Below are 23,411 nucleotides of genomic sequence, written 5' to 3' on the forward strand. Positions count from 1 at the left end.
TACTGATTTTGATACCATCGTGATATTTTGCCCAACACCGATAACACAAATTCATTTCTATCTATTCGGCAACGTGAGTATATTTTCGCCAAGAAGTCTGAGAAAGATATATCGCGTTTCACTCGTACGACTGTATGATGAGATTGATCATAATTCACTGACAATCCATCATGAACAATCTGGCCTCCTATGTACACGAAAACTTTGACAGTACTCCTACCCGGAGTCGCCATTGAAACCCTATATTTTGATATTTTGAGATTATTATTTTTATTTCGAAATATTTAATATTTTCTATTTCTTTTTATAGCTACAAACACTGATGTTAGATTATAAATCAGTTAAAACAAACAATTAATATTTAATATTTTCTAATTCTTTTTATAATTTGATAGTTCCAAAACTATTAATTTGTATATTATAAATCCTAAACACATTGTGTAACTCGTAATTTTTCGACACATTCATATAACACTTACCAGTTAAAAAACAAACAATTTGTATAAATTAGCAAACTTATCATTCAAGTAAGACTTAAATTAACCAATAAAATATTTAATTTACCTCAAAGATAGTTGTACATTTGCTAGCACCCACAATCACTACTCAATCCACCACAAGTTAAACTTCCACCTATTTATAATAATAAAAAGACCATCAAAATAAAAATTTCAGCAATTATTTAAAAATGGGGAAAAAAAAACACAGCTCCAACCCAAGTTGTACTACATTTGTACAATATAACAAATAATTACCTTCAAATTATTATTATTTGCTAGCTACAAAAATTCCTTCTCAAAACACCACAAACTAAGCTTCCACCTAGTTATAACAATAAAAAACAAAATTAAATTTTCAGCAATAAAAAATAATAATATTTGTCCAATATAACAAATAAATACCTCCAAATAATTATTATTTGCTAGCAGCGTAAATCCCTTCTCAATCAACCACAAATTACATTTCACCTAATTATAACAATCAAAACACACCAAAATTTAAATTTCAGACATTAATTTTTTTTAAAAAAAAAGGATAAAAATATGTTAAATTATTAAAACATGGGATCAAAAGTGAAACTGATGTAAACTTGAGGGGCTAAAGTGTAATTTTACCATTTTCATAAATCGAAAAGAAAAAAAATAAGAATTTTGAAGTCATTGATTTTGTATTTTGACTAAACATCCATAAATTCAAACGGTTTGAAATCATGAATTTGAAATCTAAATCCTAATTATGGTAAAAAAAAAGACGATTTATGGTCAAAACTAATGGTACTAAGAAAATGGCACGCACCATTTACTAGCACCAATAACATCAACAATTTGAACAGAGAAAAACACAACAAAACTCGTCTCCTTAAAATTATAAAATATAGAAGAAGTAAACAAACTTGTCTACGATTCGAAAATTCTAAAATTCTACAAAAACTCTGGTTGAAAAGGAGACAATAAACGAACAAAACCGCATAATAGTTCATAAACTAAGATTTGAACATAAGTTCCTATGTTGGTAGCCTTGTTGAGGATAATACCTATTCTAATGTCACGACTAATTCTACCAACTTATCCACTAACTCACTAATAATTAATTAATTTATCCTACTAATTATTCTACTCGTATCATATTTAAACCATTACAAATTATTTAAATTTCAGAAGTTATTTAAACACAATCAAATATCCCTTCTTAAATCCACCATAAGTTAAAGTTTAACCTAAAAATAACAAGGAAAAACAACAATAAAAATTTGAATTTCATAATAAATTATATATATTTTAACAATACAAGAAATAATTTATCTCCAAAATTTCATTAATCCACCATTAATAAAAAAATTAACAAAATTATATTAATAATTAAAATCCTATTTAACTATAATTATAATAGAAAGAGTGAAAAAAATTACCTCAATAAGTACCCTGCTGAAATTAATTAAAATTACCTACATTAGTTAAAATATAAATTAAACAATAATAAATAATAATTAACAAAAAAAAAGGGAGAGAAAGAAAACTTACGTTGGTTGGGAAGAAGGGAGCAAGGCAGCAAATGTGGGGAATTGTAATTGTTTAAGGGATATATATATATATATATATATATATATATATATATATATATATATATATATATATATATATATTGATGATGCTAAAATGTTTAGATCATCTGGGGTAGTGTAGAAAACGAACTGGGAGAGCAAAGCAGATCAGTAGCTTGACAACTTGATGATCCTGAGGTACCTGCGAAATGAACACACGTGAACTACGCCGGGGGTTGATCCGGCGGAAACCCCTCCGACGCTCAAGTCAGACGTGCTGATCATATAAATAGTCCAGAGAATACGTATTGTAGTATTGCTCAGTTAATAGGACGTACCTTAATAAGATGAGTAAAACCTCTATTTATATGTCGTTTATTGGGTTGGGTTTGCTTTGTTGGGCCCAAGCCTTACTTGAAGGTGTTTGGGTCTCGGTGATATTAGTCTTCGATATTGGGCTCGTAGCCCAATAGGTAAATAAATTGTAGGCCAATTGGGTTGGCCCAATTAGGCATATCATTAAGCCCCCCACTCTCGAGTCGATGTGGGGGCCATGTCGAAATGGGTTCTCAATCGTGTCGAGAGTGAAAATTGTAGTGTTCGTTCTTTGGCATATGGCCTGATGGTGTGCGAAAATGCATTGGAGCGTGTGTCGGAGGGGCGTGAATGCGCGTTGGCGCGTAGCGCGACTAAGTTGTCGCTATGTAAGTTATTTGAGTCGTCGGTGTTGTCCCGCGACGATGTAGTAGCGAATTGTCTCCTCGTGGGAGTTGTCTCGTCGCGGGGTAATATAGTTGATCGAGTTATCTCCTCGTGGGAGTTGTCTCGTCGTGGGGTAATAGAGTTGATCGAGTTATCTCCTCGTGGGAGTTGTCTCGTGATAATGTAATAGCACGGAGCTAGTATTCTCCTCGTGGGAGTTGTTATTTATCGACATTGTCAATGTTTTGACGCGTTGCTTGAATGTGTTTACATATAGCCTTATGCGTGATGTACTTGAGGAGGGGATCAGGCTCTCAAGAGTTTTTTTATGGGGATCGTGCCCCTTGTTAGACCTCGTGGGTCGTAAGTATGTTTGGACCGTGGCCACGTTTTAATGAAGGACCCATCTAAAACAAGTAGATAAATTTTGAGTAATCAAGCTGGCCAGGCTATATAGATTCTCATAATATCTCTAAGTGTTTCTAGGGTTGTAATTGTGCTAACTTGAGCTTGCGATTATGTAGTGCGTTGAGAGCGAGTTGTCTCTTCAAGAGAGTTGTCTTGCAGCGAAGTTGTAGGAGCATTGGATGACGCGCGATTGAGGAGCGTGCGGATTGAGGTTGCTATGAGCGAGTTGTCTCCTTGTGGGAGTTGTTTCGCAGCGAGTCTTATTATCGAGCGAGGTGGTTGTACGTGGGAGTTGCCTTGCAACGGATTTGTAGTATCGAGCGAGTTGGCTCCTCGTGGGAGTTGTCTCGCTGCGGGTTGTGGTACCAAGCGAGTTGGCTTCTCGTGGGAGTTGCCTCGCTGTGGGTCGTAGGATGGAGCGAGTGGTCTCCTTGTAGGAGTTATCTCGCTGTGGGTTCGTAGACCCGAGGGAGTTGACTCCTCGTGGGAGTTGCCTCGCAACGGGTTATATGATTGAGCAAGTTATCTCCTCGCGGGAGTTATCTTGCCGCCGGTTGTAGTACCGAGCGAGTTGGCTCCTCGTGGGAGTTGTCTCGCTACGAGTTGTAGTATCAGGCGAGTTGGCTCCTCGTGGGAGTTGTCTCGCTGCGAATTGTGGGACAGAGTGAGTGGTCTTCTCGTGGGAGTTGTCCCGCTACGGGTTGTAGTTCCGAGCGAGTTGGCTCCTCGTGGGAGTTGTCTCGCTACGGGTTCGTAATACCGATGGAGTTGACTCCTCATGGGAGTTGTCTCGCAACGAGTGTGTAGGGCCGAGCGAGTTTGCTCCTCGTGGGAGTTATCTCGCTATGGCGTTGAGACCCGAGGGAGTTGGCTCCTCGTGGGAGTTGCCTCGCAACGGGTTATAGGACAGAGCGAGTAGTCTCCTCGTGGGAGTTAACTCGCTATGGTTTCGTAGACCCGAGGGAGTTGACTCCTCATGGGAGTTGTCTCGCAACGAGTGTGTAGGGCCGAGCGAATTTGCTCCTCGTGGGAGTTGTCTCGCTGCGGGTGGTAGTACTAAGCGAGTTGGCTCCTCGTGGAAGTTGTCGCGCAAGCCCCCCACTCTCGAGACGATGTGGGAGCCAAGTCGAAAGGGGTACCGGATCGTATTGAGAGTAGATCGGTGCTGTTGTCTTGCGTTAATCGTTGGCATGGCGTGGAGAAATAATTTTTTTTTTATTTTCCATTTAATAACGAACGTTATTTGGTAGGTGCGTTAAAGAGCTCGCGGAATGTGGTGGAGCGCGTTGAAATTCTCGTGCGATTTGGAGAAGCGAGTCAAAATCTACGCGCAATTTGGTGAGGGCGGTGAAAGTTGAGTCCAATTAGATGGGAGCGCGCGCTCCACGGAGGCCTTGGGAGGCGTGCGCGCGTGCATGGGAAGGCGCGCGCGCGTGTGAGGTACTTTTCCCTTCTTTTTTTTTCTGACGCGCGCGTGCAGTGCACGCGCGCGCGTCAGGCGCGTGTTCGCCACGCGCGCGTGCTGTGCACGCGCGCCTCTTCCTCTTTTTCTTTTTTTTTTTTTTTTTGCTGGCGCGCGCGTGCTGTGCACGCGCGCGCGTCAGGCGCGTTTTCTCCACGCGCGCGTGGTGTGCACGCGCGCCATCCCTTTTTTTTTTTGTATTTCATGAAGCCGCGCGCACGGCTTGGCTCGGCTCGCGCGCGCGGCTCGGCTGCGGCTCCTCCTTTTTTTTGTTTTTTTTTCTTTTTTCTTTCTTCTTCTATTACTCTCTTTTTTCTTCTTCTTGTTCTTGTATTTTTTCATCTTCTTTTTTCTTTTTCTTTCTTCTTCTGTTTTTTCGTCTTCTTTTTTTTCTTCTTTCTTTTTCTTCTTTTTTTTTTTTTTTCTTCTTCTTTTTTCTTCTATTTTTTCTTCTTCTTACTTCTTTTATTTTTTCTTCGTCTTCTTTTTTCTTCTTCTTTCTTCTTCTCTTTTTTCATTCTCTTCTTTTTTCTTTTATTTTTCCATCTTCATCTTTTTTCTTTTTCTTTTTTATTTGGTTGATATTCACCCTCTTGGGGATGTTTTATTTTTTGAGTAGGGAGATTATCCTCGTTCCTTGAGATGGGATGTGCACCCCCTTGGGGATGTTCAATTTTTTGAATAGGGAGATTATTCTCGTTCCTTGAGATCGGATGTGCGCCCCCTTGGGGATAAAAGGTCAGTGGATGTACCACCCTTGAGATGAGATGCCCCACCTTGGCGATATATGGTGCTACTGATTCAGTGGCAGCACGAGTTGAATCTTCCGTGATCATACGCTGAAGGTCTTCTTCGGTTATCTAAACCGTTCGAGAAGTAAGTAGAAATTGATCATGTTGAGGACCCAGTGGGGCCTCACGAGGAGGAGCGTTGGCTCCTGCTATGACGAATGGAATGTTTTGGGGGCGATGTGAACCCCCAGGGAGTCGATAACCCTTAGCGAACGAAATATTTTGGGAGCAGATGTAAGCCCCCAAGGAGTCGATAACCCTTGGCGAACGAAATATTTTGGGGGCGATGTAAGCTCCCAGGGAGTCGATAACCCTTGGCGAGCGAAATATTTTGGGGGCGATGTAAGCCCCCAGGGAGTCGATAACCCTTGGCGAGCGAAATATTTTGGGGGCGATGTAGGCCCCCAGAGAGTCGATAACCCTTGGCAAGTGAAATATTTTGGGGGCAGATGTAAGCCCCCAGGGAGTCGATAACCCTTGGCGAGCGAAATATTTTGGGGGCAGATGTAAGCCCCCAGGGAGTCGATGGCGGTGGTGCCATAGGTGGCTCCACATGTGGAGCAGGTGCTGGTATCGCGTTGGGAGCATTTACTCCCATCGTGGCGATATATTGGGTCACGGCCTCTATGGCAACGCGAGTTCAAGCTTCTGCTATCATGCGTTGAAACGCATCCTCGGTTATTTGAACCATTCGAGGAGCAGGGAGTGGTGGATCGGCGAGTGGTTGGTCCCGAGGGGTGATCACCTGAACCTCGCGAGGCGGATCCATGGGACGTGGAGGAGGTGGCAAGCCAGAGCCTCCACGAGGTGGGAGGTCGTTGGCTGTGTCATTTTCTCTCCGAGCAGACGCCTCAGGAGGATCTTGTTGGCTACGTGGTCTGGTTTGCATCGTTCCCACAGACGGCGCCAAAATGATGATGCTAAAATGTTTAGATCATCTGGGGTAGTGTAGAAAACGAACTGGGAGAGCAAAGCAGATCAGTAGCTTGACAACTTGATGATCCTGAGGTACCTGCGAAATGAACACACGTGAACTACGCCGGGGGTTGATCCGGCGGAAACCCCTCCGACGCTCAACTCAGACGTGCTGATCATAGAAATAGTCCAGAGAATACGTATTGTAGTATTGCTCAGTTAATAGGACGTACCTTAATAAGATGAGTAAAACCTCTATTTATATGTCGTTTATTGGGTTGGGTTTGCTTTGTTGGGCCCAAGCCTTACTTGAAGGTGTTTGGGTCTCGGTGATATTAGTCTTCGATATTGGGCTCGTAGCCCAGTAGGTAAATAAATTGTAGGCCCATTGGGTTGGCCCAATTAGGCATATCATATATATATATATATATATATATATATATATTCGGCCGAAATCACTACCGTTAGATCGAGAAGAATCGGACGACCGTTAAAACGCGCAATTTGAACTGACACGTTTAACCATCTGACAGGTCAAAGCGCGTCGTTCAAAATGACGCGTTTTAACGACCGTCAGATCTTCTGATCAATCCCTGGACGTCCGATTAAGAGGACAAAATAGGAGAGCTGGCCGTTGATCCTAGCTCAATCCGACGGCTCTTAAAGAGCGTCATTCAAATTGACGCTTTATTGTATTTCTGAAATTAATTACAAAATCACCCCAATTTTCAAAAAAAAATCCGAAATATTGTAAAAAAAATGGCCCCATCTATTTTTCATCAGAAGTTTTGAAAACTAGAAAATCCCATTAGAAACATAACCAAACATCCCCTTAGTATTTCATTGATAAATATTTTACTGAAAATTTATCGTATCATATTTAATAGACCAAACTTCACTAATGGCTCCCATCTTATTATTTAGTTTCGCTTTAGTCCTCACGTTTCTATTGTCTCATTTTCATCCTATAAACATTATAGTCCTTCGGTGGCCGGTGTATAGTTTGGTTAACTTTAACGGAATTTTTTATTTAGTGTATGAAATATTCTATTCTTATATTTTTTTTAATAAACTATAAACATGTAAGAACAATAAAAGAACGTATATAATCTAATTTGTTCTTTCAATATTAACATAAAATCATAAAAAAGTTATAAATAAACTCAAATAAAGAATATATGTAGATATTATATCAATAATAGGGTTGGAAGTCGGATGGATCGGATCGTAATTCGTCTTTTTGGGAAATTTTGAAAATACAAAATCAATTTCAATTTCAATTCTAAAACTTTTGAAATCTAAAATTTCATTCCAATTCCAAAATGCCCGCAAACTTTGGAATTTCGGAAAAGAAAATTGAAAATCACGTAAGTTTTATAATTTCAAAACTTATAGGAAATTTTCTAAAAAATCATAATTTTCCAAAAATAAGAACATCCAACTCGAAAAATTAAAACTAATAACTACTAAATTTCAATTCGAAAAATAACTAAAAGTAAACCACATCTTAAAACCCAATAAAACTTCTAACAACATCTCAATATGTCAAAATCCTAAAACAATACTTAATCAAATTACTGCTCCAGAAGAAAAATAAAAAAATTATAATAAGTATTATGTAATATAAATTATTTATAGGTGTATTTTTCCGAAGAAAATCGGAATTTTTTGGAATTAATTTCGAGAATTAAATCGGATCGGAAATCGAAAATTCCAACTTTTTCTTAAATAATTCCAATTCCCATCCAAAAAAATCGGAAAATTCAGAAATCGAAATTTCGGAATTCGGAATAAGAAAAAAATATTCCAAAATCAGAACTTTTCGAATCGGAATCTGCGAAAATTAGAATTTCCGTTCCAACTTGCTTCACTAATCATTATCATTTGATATACTCGTAAATTCAAGTCATATCGACAAAATAGATATAAATTATTATTTGTATACATATTAATATAAATTAATATGCTGTACAATTTTTTAAGTTATATTTTTATAAACTAGTATCTCACCCGTGCGATGCACGAGAATCAATTCTCGTATCAAAGTGCATTAATGTAAAAGAACAATAAATTAAAAAATCAACGATCAACAAAAAAATGTGTTTCATTTTATCAGCAAAAACTCTAGATAAATATAAAAATAATATTGTTATAAATATCATCCACGTCGAAATCCCACAACTAAATTCAAGAACTTCAAGAGAACAATCGAATCAATGAACCACTATTTCGCATTAATCTAAATGTTGGGGCATTATAACACAAAACTACAGTCAATTTACCATTAGAGGAAGAATAACATGTTCTTATTCATCAATTTCAATATATAAGTTCAACCCATTACGTACACAAAAATAAATGTAACACCCCACCTTTCCAAAACCCGAAAACCCGAGACTAATATCTCTAACTCGAAAATCCTTAGGAAATATTATTACGTGATATTAATTATATGCATTACGTGAATTTAATTATGTTACTTACGTGAATAATTACGTGCGCTATTATATGTGTGATTTATATGATTTAAATTCCCATAAATTAAAATTCTAGGAATTTCGTAAATTACGTGACTTATGTGAATAATTACATGTCTTGATTATTTGGTAAATTATTTTCGAAATGTGGTGACTTATGTGAATTATAAAAAGTGTGAGTATGATTATATATATATATATATATATATATATATATATATATATATATATATATATATATATATATATATATATATATATACATACACACGTACATACATGCATGCATACGTATACATACATATATACTAATACTTGCTTTATACATTTGAATATATATATATATATATATATATATATATATATATATATATATATATATATATATATATATATATATATATATATATATATATATATATATATATATGTCCGAAATTGTGTGTGTGTGTTCGGATGTGTGTGTGTGTGTGTATTAAGATGCAAGTTGTGATTTAAATTAAATAAATAAATTATGTGTAATTAGGCATGCACTTACACTTGGCAAATGCTAATCATTTTAGCTAAGCCTACACTCTACCTTCATTAGTAAGATGAAGAGACACCTTCATCTCTTTTCCTTCCAACACCTCCATACTTACTTGTCTTCCTCTCCTCCTTCCACCGAGGCCATCACCACCATCATCGGCCCTCCTCTCTCCACCTCATTTCTCATTTTCAAAGAAAACCCCAAAATAAAAATGAAGGTTCCTTATTTAACTCTTGCCACATAGACTACTCCAAAAACACAATCAAAACCACTTGCCTTCTTTCGGGAGATCAAAACTCCTCACTCCTTGAAGCTCACACCATTTCCTTCACAATCAAGGTGGCTTGGTTGGACTTTGGTGCTTGAAAGCTTTCCTCCCTTTCGGCTATTTTTCTTTCTTCGATTTTAAGGTAAGAAATTTCGATTTCTTGCTGCAATTAAATGGCATCAATAGTATTGAAAGAATTTTCAAAGTTTCTAAAAGATTGGGAAAGATTTCGAAAAGTTAGGGCTTTTTGAAGAAAAACGGAAAAATGAGTGTTCTTGTTAAATTCTTGTTCTTGCATGCATCATCTATGTTGATAGTGGTTAGATACAGCATTTATTGGCCAAAAGCCTTAAAAATTTTCAGATTTCAAAAAAGGGGTTTTCAAGAAAATGAGATTTTTAACTTTTTGTGGTTGCATGTGTAGATCTTCGAAAGTTTGGGCCAAATCTGTAATTTTTGTAAAGTCTGTCCGAAAAATGTTTTCAAAACTGTTTTCCAGCATTTCTTGAACTAAAATTTCGGATTTAAAGAATTTTTGTAAGAAAAAGTTGATTTTTAAATTCTAGTAGGCTTGCATGTGTAGATCTAGAAATTTTGGGGCAAATTATGTAATTTCCGAAATTTCTGCATAAAGTGACTTTTCAACTTCGATTTCTGCATCTAATAAAATATAATTTCAGATTGTTAGGGGTTTTTCATGAAAAAGTGGAATTTGAACTTTTAGTGTGGTTGCATGTATAAATTTCGAAACTTTTGGGTCAAAACTGCAATTTCCGAAAAATCTCTCATTTTTAAAGTTTGAATCTGTTTTTCAGCAAGTATTAGATAGGAAAAAGTTTTATTTAATAAGTTTTTAAATCAATTAGAGTTATATTAGAGTTTTGGATTTTTAAATTGAAAAAGGGATTTTCCTAGTTTTTAATTTCAAGAAAATTCGAAACTTTGTAAAACTTAAAAATAATTTCAGAATCTGAAATTTGAGTCAGTTAGGAGTTCTAGGATTTAATTTGAGAGTTTTTGGAATTAGTTTGCTAATATTTCGAAATTAGGACAATTTGCATACCATTTAACATGTTTTGTGCTTTATTGTTTATGTTCTTGATTGAATGGTGATGAGTGATGAATTTTGGTATTTTGGTACTTTAATTGCTGTTGGATGTGTTTAATGGCTGTGGAAAATTGATTGAAGTGGATTATTACCTAGATGTGGTAATAAGTCCATTAAATGAAGGTAAAAAGGTGTTTGTTCTTGAGCTTGCTTTGATGAGTAATTAGTGATGTTTAATGTGTTGATTGTGCATGTGTGTGTGCTGAAAATGTGTGAATGTGTGGGTGCTGATTGTGCATGGTGTGTGTGCCGTGTGTGGTTGTGTGTGTGAATTTGGGATTTTTGCCTAAATTACAAATATGTGGTCAATTGTGATAATTGTGTAAATTTGTGGTACTTGATTGATATTTGTGATGTCATGTGTGGGTTATAGCATTATTTCGAAAAGTTGCATTAAATGATTTTTTTTGAAAGATTAATGGAATATCGGGTAATAAACAACTCGGATATAGTGGGCCGGTATCCAACTAGGATGATGTGGTAGTGGTTTGATTCCACTTAGTGAAAACGGGCTCGTAACAGGTTTATTATCCGGTACAGAAATTAATCTTTCACGGATCCGATAAACCGAAAAATGTGTTTTTAAAGATTTTCACTAAAAAGGGCATTTTAGTCATTTTGCATAATTACGTGATCTTATTAAATGATGTGTTTTCGTGAGATATGTGATTTGACCGATTGCCTTGTGTTGTGTGCGGATTGTGGGTAAGAACGGGTATACGATATTATATATATTATATATAACGTATTTCCAAAGTTTGATAATACTCGGATTTCTTACTGGGCTTTATAGCTCATATAGATGCCTTTTAATTGCAGGTAGTAGTAATCCTCAACCGGGATGGGTCGAGTAGTGGATCGAGGTCTTGCCCGGAGTTTTGGAAGACGTACGAGGACCTATGAACGATGCTAGACTTTTGGTTATTTTCTTTTGGTGGTGTAAACCTAAACCGTAATATTTCCCTTTCGTACCTTTGAACTCGTTTTTTTTTATTATGAATCGTACCTATTTCCTATCTTAATATATTAAGTTTCGTAAATTGCTATTTTCATGCCTTCGTTAGGAAACTTCGAATTATTCACCAAAATAACCTTTTCGAACTCTGATTTATTCTCGAACCGAAAAGAATGTTTAGTGAGAATGTAGCACTCGAATAAGAAACCTCCTTTCGAAACTTATTTCCAAACCAAGATTTATATTCGACTAAATCAATTCAACAAAGTTTTCGAAAATGCAAAGCCTTCAATACCCAAAAAGAACAAAGTTTTGATAATTGCTTTTTCACCCCATTCCAACGTTTCAAAAATTACAAAGAGATCCTTTGCTTCCGCTAGTTAGATGAATATTCCGATAAACCGGTTCGATTTATCGCCCGTCTAGAAGGGGGGTGCTACAACAAGTGGTATCAGAGCATTGTTCATAGATACTCGTACGAACTTCACGGGTTTAGAGACTACTCGAGACGCGAAGCTCGGACCATCCGGTAACGTATGTGTATTATTTTCTTTATGTGTTTTATTTGCTTTACTTATTAATGATAATTAATATAGAAATAATGGCGAGACGTATAACCCGAGCAAACCCGAGCAATCCCGCCGATGAACCACAAGACCCCAATCAAACCATTAATAATCTCTCCAACTTAATACGTGAACAAGCCCAAAACCACCAACGTCAAATCGAACAACTTCTCCAACGTAACCAAAACCCGCCTCAAAATAATGCGCCTCAAGCCATATACGAACGATTTCTCCGAATGAACCCATCCGAATTTCACGGTGGAACCGACCCCACTATAGCCGAAGAGTGGATCAAATCGCTCGAAGTCATCTACGACTACATGCAAATGACCGACCGCGACCGCGTGCACTGTGCCATATTCCTACTCCGAAACGAAGCTCGTCACTGGTGGGAAGGAACCAAGGAAGGAACAAATCTCGAGACTCTGCCATGGACCGATTTCAAAGTCCAATTTTTCGAAAAATATTTCTCGAAAGACGTGCGAGCCCACAAACTCAAAGAATTTCTCGAACTCCGACAAGGTGACTTACCGATGATCGAGTACATCCGCCGTTTCGAACGTGGCTGCCTCTACGCCCCATTCATCGCTCGAGACGCGGAAGAAAAGAAGAACCATTTCATTCGTGGCCTCCAACCCGAAATCCGTAGAGACATTCGTATGTCCGACGCCTCAACTTTCCGCCAACTCGTAGACAAAGCACTCATGGCTGCCCAAGACGAACGCGACATTCAAAACAGCCGCCGACCACAAGGAATTACTCAACGACCGTGGAAAAAGAACAACTTTGGCAACCGTCCATTCCGAGGGAAGGGAACGCAGCCCATTCGCCAATCAACTGGACCACCGCCACCGCCGCCAAGGCCAACCTGCCCAAAGTGTGGAAAGAGTCACTCCGGAGGATGCGTACACGGAACAAGGAGTTGTTTTCGATGCCATCAGCCCGGACACATGGTGAAAGATTGCCCGAAACCTCCACCGAACATCCCCGGTCGAGTGTTCGCCATGACTCAAGAACAGATCGAGCAAGACCCGTCTATGATAGCAGGTACTATATTTATCCTCGAAGAACCCATTTATGCTCTCATCGATTCCGGCTCTACTCATTCCTTTATATCGAAAGACATAATTGCGCGTTTAAATCTCGAACCGAACCGATTAAATTACGAATACCGAATCCTCATTCCCTCTGGCGAAGAAATGTGCTCTAACCTAGTCATTATCAATTGCCCAATCCGAGTTCATACTCAAACCATGAATTTCGACCTAATCCTCCTACCGATCCAAAACTTCAAAGTTATATTGGGCATGGATTGGCTAACCAAATTCAAAGCCCAAATCGACTGTGCCTCGAAAACGGTCATTTTTCCACTTCCGAACGGCGAAACCCTAAAATTTCGAAGTCAACCCAAACCCTCGATTCCAATCATATCCGCGATCAAAGCAGTTAAACTCATTCACAAGGGTCATTCCGGCTACCTAGTGGATATTCTGAAATCCGAGTCCGATTCCAAAGCCCAAATTTCCGACATTCGAGCTGTCCAAGAATTTCCCGACGTATTTCCCGATGACATTCCCGGACTTCCGCCCGATCGAGAAATCGAGTTCGAAATCAATCTGATCCCCGGAGCTACGCCAATTTCCAAAGCCCCGTATCGTATGGCCCCGATGGAATTGAAAGAACTGAAAGATCAAGTCCAAGAATTGCTCGACAAAGGCTATGTTCGACCCAGCCATTCCCCGTGGGGTGCACCGGTTCTCTTTGTCAAAAAGAAAGACGGATCCCTCCGCCTTTGCATCGATTACCGTGAACTCAACAAAGTCACAATCAAGAATAAATACCCTCTTCCTCGAATCGATGATCTCTTCGACCAACTTCAAGGCTCATCGGCCTTCTCGAAAATCGATCTCCGATCCGGCTATCACCAACTCAAAATCAAAGAAGCCGATATCCCCAAAACGGCTTTCAGAACCCGATACGGTCACTATGAATTCGTTGTCATGCCCTTCGGTTTAACTAACGCCCCCGCCGCTTTCATGGACCTTATGAACCGAGTCTTTCATCAATACTTGGACCAGTTCGTGATTGTTTTTATCGACGACATTCTCATCTATTCCAAAACCCAAGAAGATCATATGTCTCACCTTCGTACCGTACTCCAAACCCTCCGATCACATCAACTATACGCCAAGTTCAGCAAATGCGAGTTCTGGCTTTCGAGTGTGGCTTTCCTTGGTCACATTGTTTCAGAACAAGGAATCTCCGTCGACCCCAACAAGATAGAAGCCGTATCAAATTGGTCGATTCCGAAGAACGCAAAGGAAATCCGAAGCTTCCTTGGACTAGCCGGCTACTACCGCAAATTCGTAAAGGATTTCTCGAAGCTTGCCTCTCCACTCACCCGATTGACTCGGAAAAACGTCAAGTATCAGTGGACTCCCGAATGCGACGCCAGTTTCAACGAATTGAAGGCTCGACTCACATCGGCACCAATTCTCGCACTACCAGAGAAAGTCGGAGAATTCATAGTCTACAGCGATGCCTCGAAATTAGGTCTAGGCGCCGTACTTATGCAAAATGGAAAAGTCATTGCCTACGCCTCACGACAACTCAAAGAGTACGAACGCAATTATCCAACGCACGATCTCGAATTAGCCGCCGTCGTTTTCGCACTCAAAATCTGGCGACACTACATCTATGGTGAAAAGTGTACCATCTACACCGATCACAAGAGTCTGAAATATTTCTTCACTCAAAAAGACTTGAACATGAGACAACGAAGATGGCTCGAACTAGTCAAAGATTACGACTGCGAGATACTCTACCACCCCGGCAAAGCAAATGTGGTCGCCGGCGCACTTAGCCGCAAATCGATCAACGCGCTCATAGTCCAACCTAACTTGGGAGAGTCGATCAAATCAGCCCAACAAAACGATCCGCAAATCCTCAAAATTCGCGACAACCTCGAATCCAATCCCAACTTTCAAATCACCAAAGATGGTCTCGTCCGATTCCAAAATCGCATTTATGTCCCCGATGATCCAAATGTTCGCCAACTCATCTTAACCGAAGCTCACCAAACCACGTACACTTGCCATCCCGGAGAAACCAAGATGTACCAAGACCTCAAAAAGCTCTACTGGTGGCCTGGAATGAAGAAAGACGTGGCCCGACTCGTGGCCGAATGCTTAGTGTGCCAACAAGTCAAAGCGGAACATCAAAGGCCCGGAGGTCTACTTCAGTCAAACCTAATTCCGGAATGGAAATGGGAAGCTATCACAATGGACTTCGTGCAAGGATTTCCGAAGACCCAAAGAGGATCCGACGCCATTTGGGTAATCGTTGACCGACTGACCAAAACAGCTCACTTTCTTCCGATCCGAACGACGTTTAGTTTAGAAAAGCTAACCGAACTATACGTCCGCGGGATAGTCCGACTCCACGGTGTCCCCGTCTCCATTATTTCCGACCGAGACCCTCGATTTACGTCAAAATTCTGGAAAAGCTTACACGAAACCCTTGGGACGCGATTAAAATTCAGCACCGCTTATCACCCCCAAACCGAGGGTCAATCCGAACGAACTATCAAAACCCTAGAAGATCTTCTCCGCGCTTGTATTCTCGACTTTGGAGGAAATTGGGAATCCCGCCTTCCACTAATCGAATTCGCGTACAACAATAGCTTTCACTCGTCAATTGGAATGGCACCCTACGAAGCCCTTTACGGCCGCAAGTGTAGGTCCCCGCTCCATTGGGACGAAATAGGCGAAAGAAAATTCCTTGGTCCCGACCTAGTCCAACAAACCGTCGATATCATCAAAAATATCCGAGAGAAAATGCGAATAGCCCAAGATCGACAACAAAGCTATGCCAACACTCGAAGGAGAGATCTCGAATTCGAAATCGGAGACTCCGTATTCTTAAAAGTGGCGCCTTTCAAAGGAATTATGCGATTTGGGAAAAAGGGAAAATTAGCACCGCGATTTATTGGCCCATTCGAAGTTCTCGACAAAGTTGGTACTCGCGCCTACCGACTCGCCTTACCGCCCAACTTATCCAATTTTCACAATGTCTTTCACGTTTCGATGCTTCGAAAATACATTCGCAGCCCCGACCACGTATTGAAAACCGAACCGGTCGAACTAAGTCCCAACCTATCCTACGAAGAGAAACCTTCCCAAATACTTGATTTCAAAACCAAAACCCTTCGAAACCGAGACCTTAAATTCGTTAAGATCCTTTGGCAAAACCATACACCCGAAGAAGCCACGTGGGAACGAGAAGAAGAAATGCGCGAACGTTACCCCGAGTTGTTCAGGTAACAATTTTGGGGACAAAATTTCTTTAAGGGGGGGAGATTGTAACACCCCACCTTTCCAAAACCCGAAAACCTTAAAACCCGAGACTAATATCTCTAACTCGAAAATCCTTAGGAAATATTATTACGTGATATTAATTATATGCATTACGTGAATTTAATTATGTTACTTACGTGAATAATTACGTGCGCTATTATATGTGTGATTTATATGATTTAAATTCCCATAAATTGAAATTCTAGGAATTTCGTAAATTACGTGACTTATGTGAATAATTACATGTCTTGATTATTTGGTAAATTATTTTCGAAATGTGGTGACTTATGTGAATTATAAAAAGTGTGAGTATGATTATATATATATATATATATATATATATATATATATATATATATATATATATATATATATATATATATATATATATATATATATATATATATATACATACACACGTACATACATGCATGCATACGTATACATACATATATACTAATACTTGCTTTATACATTTGAATATATATATATATATATGTCCGAAATTGTGTGTGTGTGTTCGGATGTGTGTGTGTGTGTATTAAGATGCAAGTTGTGATTTAAATTAAATAAATAAATTATGTGTAATTAGGCATGCACTTACACTTGGCAAATGCTAATCATTTTAGCTAAGCCTACACTCTACCTTCATTAGTAAGATGAAGAGACACCTTCATCTCTTTTCCTTCCAACACCTCCATACTTACTTGTCTTCCTCTCCTCCTTCCACCGAAGCCATCACCACCATCATCGGCCCTCCTCTCTCCACCTCATTTCTCATTTTCAAAGAAAACCCCAAAATAAAAATGAAGGTTCCTTATTTAACTCTTGCCATAGACTACTCCAAAAACACAATCAAAACCACTTGCCTTCTTTCGGGAGATCAAAACTCCTCACTCCTTGAAGCTCACACCATTTCCTTCACAATCAAGGTGGCTTGGTTGGACTTTGGTGCTTGAAAGCTTTCCTCCCTTTCGGCTATTTTTCTTTCTTCGATTTTAAGGTAAGAAATTTTGATTTCTTGCTGCAATTAAATGGCATCAATAGTATTGAAAGAATTTTCAAAGTTTCTAAATGATTGGGAAAGATTTCAAAAAGTTAGGGCTTTTTGAAGAAAAACGGAAAAATGAGTGTTCTTGTTAAATTCTTGTTCTTGCATGCATCATCTATGTTGATAGTGGTTAGATACAGCATTTATTGGCCAAAAGCCTTAAAAATTTTCAGATTTCAAAAAAGGGGTTTTCAAGAAAATGAGATTTTTAACTTTTTGTGGTTGCATGTGTAGATCTTCGAAAGTTTGGGCCAAATCTGTAATTTTTGTAAAGTCTGTCCGAAAAATGTTTTCAAAACTGTTTTCCAGCATTTCTTGAACTAAAATTTCGGATTTAAAGAATTTTTGTAAGAAAAAGTTGATTTTTAAATTCTAGTAGGCTTGCATGTGTAGATCTAGAAATTTTGGGGCAAATTATGTAATTTCCGAAATTTCTGCATAAAGTGACTTTTCAACTTCGATTTCTGCATCTAATAAAATATAATTTCAGATTGTTAGGGGTTTTTCATGAAAAAGTGGAATTTGAACTTTTAGTGTGGTTGCATGTATAAATTTCGAAACTTTTGGGTCAAAACTGCAATTTCCGAAAAATCTCTCATTTTTAAAGTTTGAATCTGTTTTTCAGCAAGTATTAGATAGGAAAAAGTTTTATTTAATAAGTTTTTAAATCAATTAGAGTTATATTAGAGTTTTGGATTTTTAAATTGAAAAAGGGATTTTCCTAGTTTTTAATTTCAAGAAAATTCGAAACTTTGTAAAACTTAAAAATAATTTCAGAATCTGAAATTTGAGTCAGTTAGGAGTTCTAGGATTTAATTTGAGAGTTTTTGGAATTAGTTTGCTAATATTTCGAAATTAGGACAATTTGCATACCATTTAACATGTTTTGTGCTTTATTGTTTATGTTCTTGATTGAATGGTGATGAGTGATGAATTTTGGTATTTTGGTACTTTAATTGCTGTTGGATGTGTTTAATGGCTGTGGAAAATTGATTGAAGTGGATTATTACCTAGATGTGGTAATAAGTCCATTAAATGAAGGTAAAAAGGTGTTTGTTCTTGAGCTTGCTTTGATGAGTAATTAGTGATGTTTAATGTGTTGATTGTGCATGTGTGTGTGCTGAAAATGTGTGAATGTGTGGGTGCTGATTGTGCATGGTGTGTGTGCCGTGTGTGGTTGTGTGTGTGAATTTGGGATTTTTGCCTAAATTACAAATATGTGGTCAATTGTGATAATTGTGTAAATTTGTGGTACTTGATTGATATTTGTGATGTCATGTGTGGGTTATAGCATTATTTCGAAAAGTTGCATTAAATGATTTTTTTTGAAAGATTAATGGAATATCGGGTAATAAACAACTCGGATATAGTGGGCCGGTATCCAACTAGGATGATGTGGTAGTGGTTTGATTCCACTTAGTGAAAACGGGCTCGTAACAGGTTTATTATCCGGTACAGAAATTAATCTTTCACGGATCCGATAAACCGAAAAATGTGTTTTTAAAGATTTTCACTAAAAAGGGCATTTTAGTCATTTTGCATAATTACGTGATCTTATTAAATGATGTGTTTTCGTGAGATATGTGATTTGACCGATTGCCTTGTGTTGTGTGCGGATTGTGGGTAAGAACGGGTATACGATATTATATATATTATATATAACGTATTTCCAAAGTTTGATAATACTCGGATTTCTTACTGAGCTTTATAGCTCATATAGATGCCTTTTAATTGCAGGTAGTCGTAATCCTCAACCGGGATGGGTCGAGTAGTGGATCGAGGTCTTGCCCGGAGTTTTGGAAGACGTACGAGGACCTATGAACGATGCTAGACTTTTGGTTATTTTCTTTTGGTGGTGTAAACCTAAACCGTAATATTTCCCTTTCGTACCTTTGAACTCGTTTTTTTTTATTATGAATCGTACCTATTTCCTATCTTAATATATTAAGTTTCGTAAATTGCTATTTTCATGCCTTCGTTAGGAAACTTCGAATTATTCACCAAAATAACCTTTTCGAACTCTGATTTATTCTCGAACCGAAAAGAATGTTTAGTGAGAATGTAGCACTCGAATAAGAAACCTCCTTTCGAAACTTATTTCCAAACCAAGATTTATATTCGACTAAATCAATTCAACAAAGTTTTCGAAAATGCAAAGCCTTCAATACCCAAAAAGAACAAAGTTTTGATAATTGCTTTTTCACCCCATTCCAACGTTTCAAAAATTACAAAGAGATCCTTTGCTTCCGCTAGTTAGATGAATATTCCGATAAACCGGTTCGATTTATCGCCCGTCTAGAAGGGGGGTGCTACAATAAATATATATAAATAACAAAAGAAGATGTATGCATAGACTAACCTTGCACAAAAAACAACGTACTCGATTATTCATAGAAAATTATACTTATTGCAAATAAATGTGAACATACAAAAAATGCACATGTTTAATTAACCAAAAGTTTGTAAGAATTCAATCTTGATCTCATTATCCTATCCGGTGCTTTAAAACAAAATTCATGTATCATCGGCTTCTCTGTACAGAATATTGCACGTAACATTAGTAAATATGGACATATTATAAATTGAAAAATATTTTTATACCACATCTATTCATAACTCTCGACATTGCGATGTATATTTGCCGATGTGACCTCTGATATTAACATTAATACTACACTAAAAATTAATACTAATTCTAAATCAAATATTAATACTAATAATACTAATTTTAAAACAAATACGAATACTAATACTAATATTAATTTTAATTATAATTATCTATTACTAATACTAATACTAAATTTGTATAATTGTGCATGCTAAACTCTTACTCATATTAATAATCATACTAATAATCATACTCATATTCATACTCGAACTCTTACTCATACTCGTGCTTATACTCGCGCTTATCATATACTCATACTCGTACTGATACTCATACTCATATGAATACTAATATTTAGCGGTGAAAGTCGGATGGATCGGATCGGAATAAACCTTTGCGGAAAATTTCCAAAAAAAATCGGAAGTACAAACTCAATTTCAATTCCAATTCCAATTCCAACATTTTCGGAATCTAAAAATTCATTCCAATTCCAAAAGGCTCGGAAATTTCAAAATTTCGGAAAAAAATCGGAAATCACATAAGCTTTAAAATTTCAAACTTAGCCGAAATTTTCTAAAATGTTCATAATATTTCAAAATAAGAACATCCCACATCGATAAAAGTAAAACTAATAACTACTAAATTCAGTTAAAAGAATAAATAAAAATAAACACAACATAATACCCAATAAAATTTCTAACAACAATTCATTATGTCAAAATCCTAAAACAAAACTTACATTTGTATTTTTCGGAAAAATAAGTATTATATAATATATATTTTTTATAGGTGTATTTTTCGGAAAAAAATTGGATTATTTCGGAATTAATTCCGGAATTAAATTGGATCGGAAATTGAAAATTCCAAATTTATTTTATATTTCCAATTCCAATAAAAAAAAACACGGAAATATTCGGAAATCAGAATTTCGGTAGTCAAAATGAAAAAAAGAATTCCAAAATCGGAACTTTTCGGATCGGAACCGGTGAAAATTGGAAATTCCCTTCCAACTTGAACCCCTACTAATATGTATACTAATACTCATACTCATATTGATACTGGTACTAATATGTATACTAATACTTATACTCAATCATACTAATATTGATACTCATATTTATACCCATATTGATATTCATACTTATACATACACACTATACTAATACTGATATTCGTACTCATACTAATATAGATATTGATATTAATATTGATACCCATATTGATACTTATACTGATATTGATGCTTATATTGATACTCATAGCTATATTGATACTAATATTGATATTGATATTAATAACGATACTAATACTAATATTCATACTCATACTCATGCTCATGCTTATGCTCATACTCATACTCATACTCATACTAATACTTATATCATACTCATACTCATATTCATACACATACTCATACACGTTATCATACTCATTCCCGTACTTATACCCATACTCATACATATAGTCATACTCATACTCATTACTACGTATACTAATATTGATACTAATATGGATATTTATATTGATACTAATACTTATATTCATACCGAAACTCATACAAATACTCATATTCATACCCATATTAATATTGATAATGGTAATAATACAGATAATAATACTGATACTACTATTGATAGTTGATACTCATACTAATGGCAATGCTAATAATGATGTTAATGCTACTAATAATAATCATATTAATTTTAATACTAATTTTAATACCCATATTCATACTCATACTCAAATTCGTATTATACTGTACCACCATTAATGTTATTATTCAAATTAAAAATACAATGTTTTCTTTTTTAATTTATACAATATTTAAGCAAAATAATATGTATGTACTAATTAATATGTTGGTAAAATAATTTTCTTAAATCATGAATTGATATGCAAAATAAGTTAAAAAATGAACTACTTATATATTACCTATAATAATACTGAAATAATTTACTTATATATTAGTTAGCATTAAATAATTACCGGAAATTTTTAAAAAATGAAACATGCAGATTTGGTGGAACTACATTCTGTATATTAAAAAATGTGTAATATATTACGCATTAAAATATATGGAAATGATAATTAAAAATTGGGATTTATGGATGAAATCTAGAAATTGTCAAATGCATTAACTAAAAAAAGGATTTATAGTAAGAATATAAAATAAAACAGATATTGAGGAAAATAAAATACAAAATAAAAAATAAAACCAAAATTGCGAGAAAAAGTAGAGTAGTGTTGTTATTTTTCAGTACAATTTATTTCATAAATATAAACATATTTTCCTAATATAATTCTTTGAAATGCAAAATCAAAGTAAAATAATTCCATATCATTTTTTTTTGTGAATAAATTTTTTCATATCATTCTTAGATTGCTTTTTTTAATTAGTATTCTAATTAATAAATATAGATAATACATTCTAACCAAAAAAATCATAAACTTTAGTTAACTGAAGATAATTAATAAACGATTGAACATAGACTAAAAATCCTGATACATTATATAAATATTCAAATAATTATAAAAGTAACTAAAAGAGTATGACAAAAAAAATAATGAACAGTAAATAATTATAACAGTATTTAAAAGAACACGATAAGAAAAAAATAGTGACCAATAAATTCCATTGCTCATCTTGCTCATCTTGCTTAATAAATCCTTTGTTTTGCTCCTCAAAAAGAAAAAAAAAATTGTTAAAATATTTTAAAGAATATGAATTTGAAGAATATGAACAGGTAGAATTATTAGTAATTCTAACTTAGTTAACTATTTCCCAAAACTTTTCCATCAACAAAAAGAATTTATTTTATTTTACCATTCATACAATAATAAAAATATATCAAAAAATTTCATCATACGTACAATATTATAATAAACACATTTAAATATATAAATAATTAGTACTTATATGTAAATGGTATGATATTTCAATGAGGTTATTGCAATAAAAATATTTGAATATGTGTATGCGTCGTTGTGTGGGTTATTTCTAAATTAAACAAAAAATAAAAATAATTTTCAAGTAAATCATTTCATTTGATGTAAGTCATTGTATGAATTATTTCATATAAATCATTTTTTATTTAAATAAATGGAAAATATATATATATATATATATATATATATATATATATATATATATATATATATATATATATATATATAT

Source organism: Erythranthe guttata, chromosome 1, assembly GCF_056151865.1.
Source record: "Erythranthe guttata isolate IM_541 chromosome 1, IM_541, whole genome shotgun sequence".
In the NCBI taxonomy this organism is placed as follows: Eukaryota; Viridiplantae; Streptophyta; class Magnoliopsida; order Lamiales; family Phrymaceae; genus Erythranthe; species Erythranthe guttata.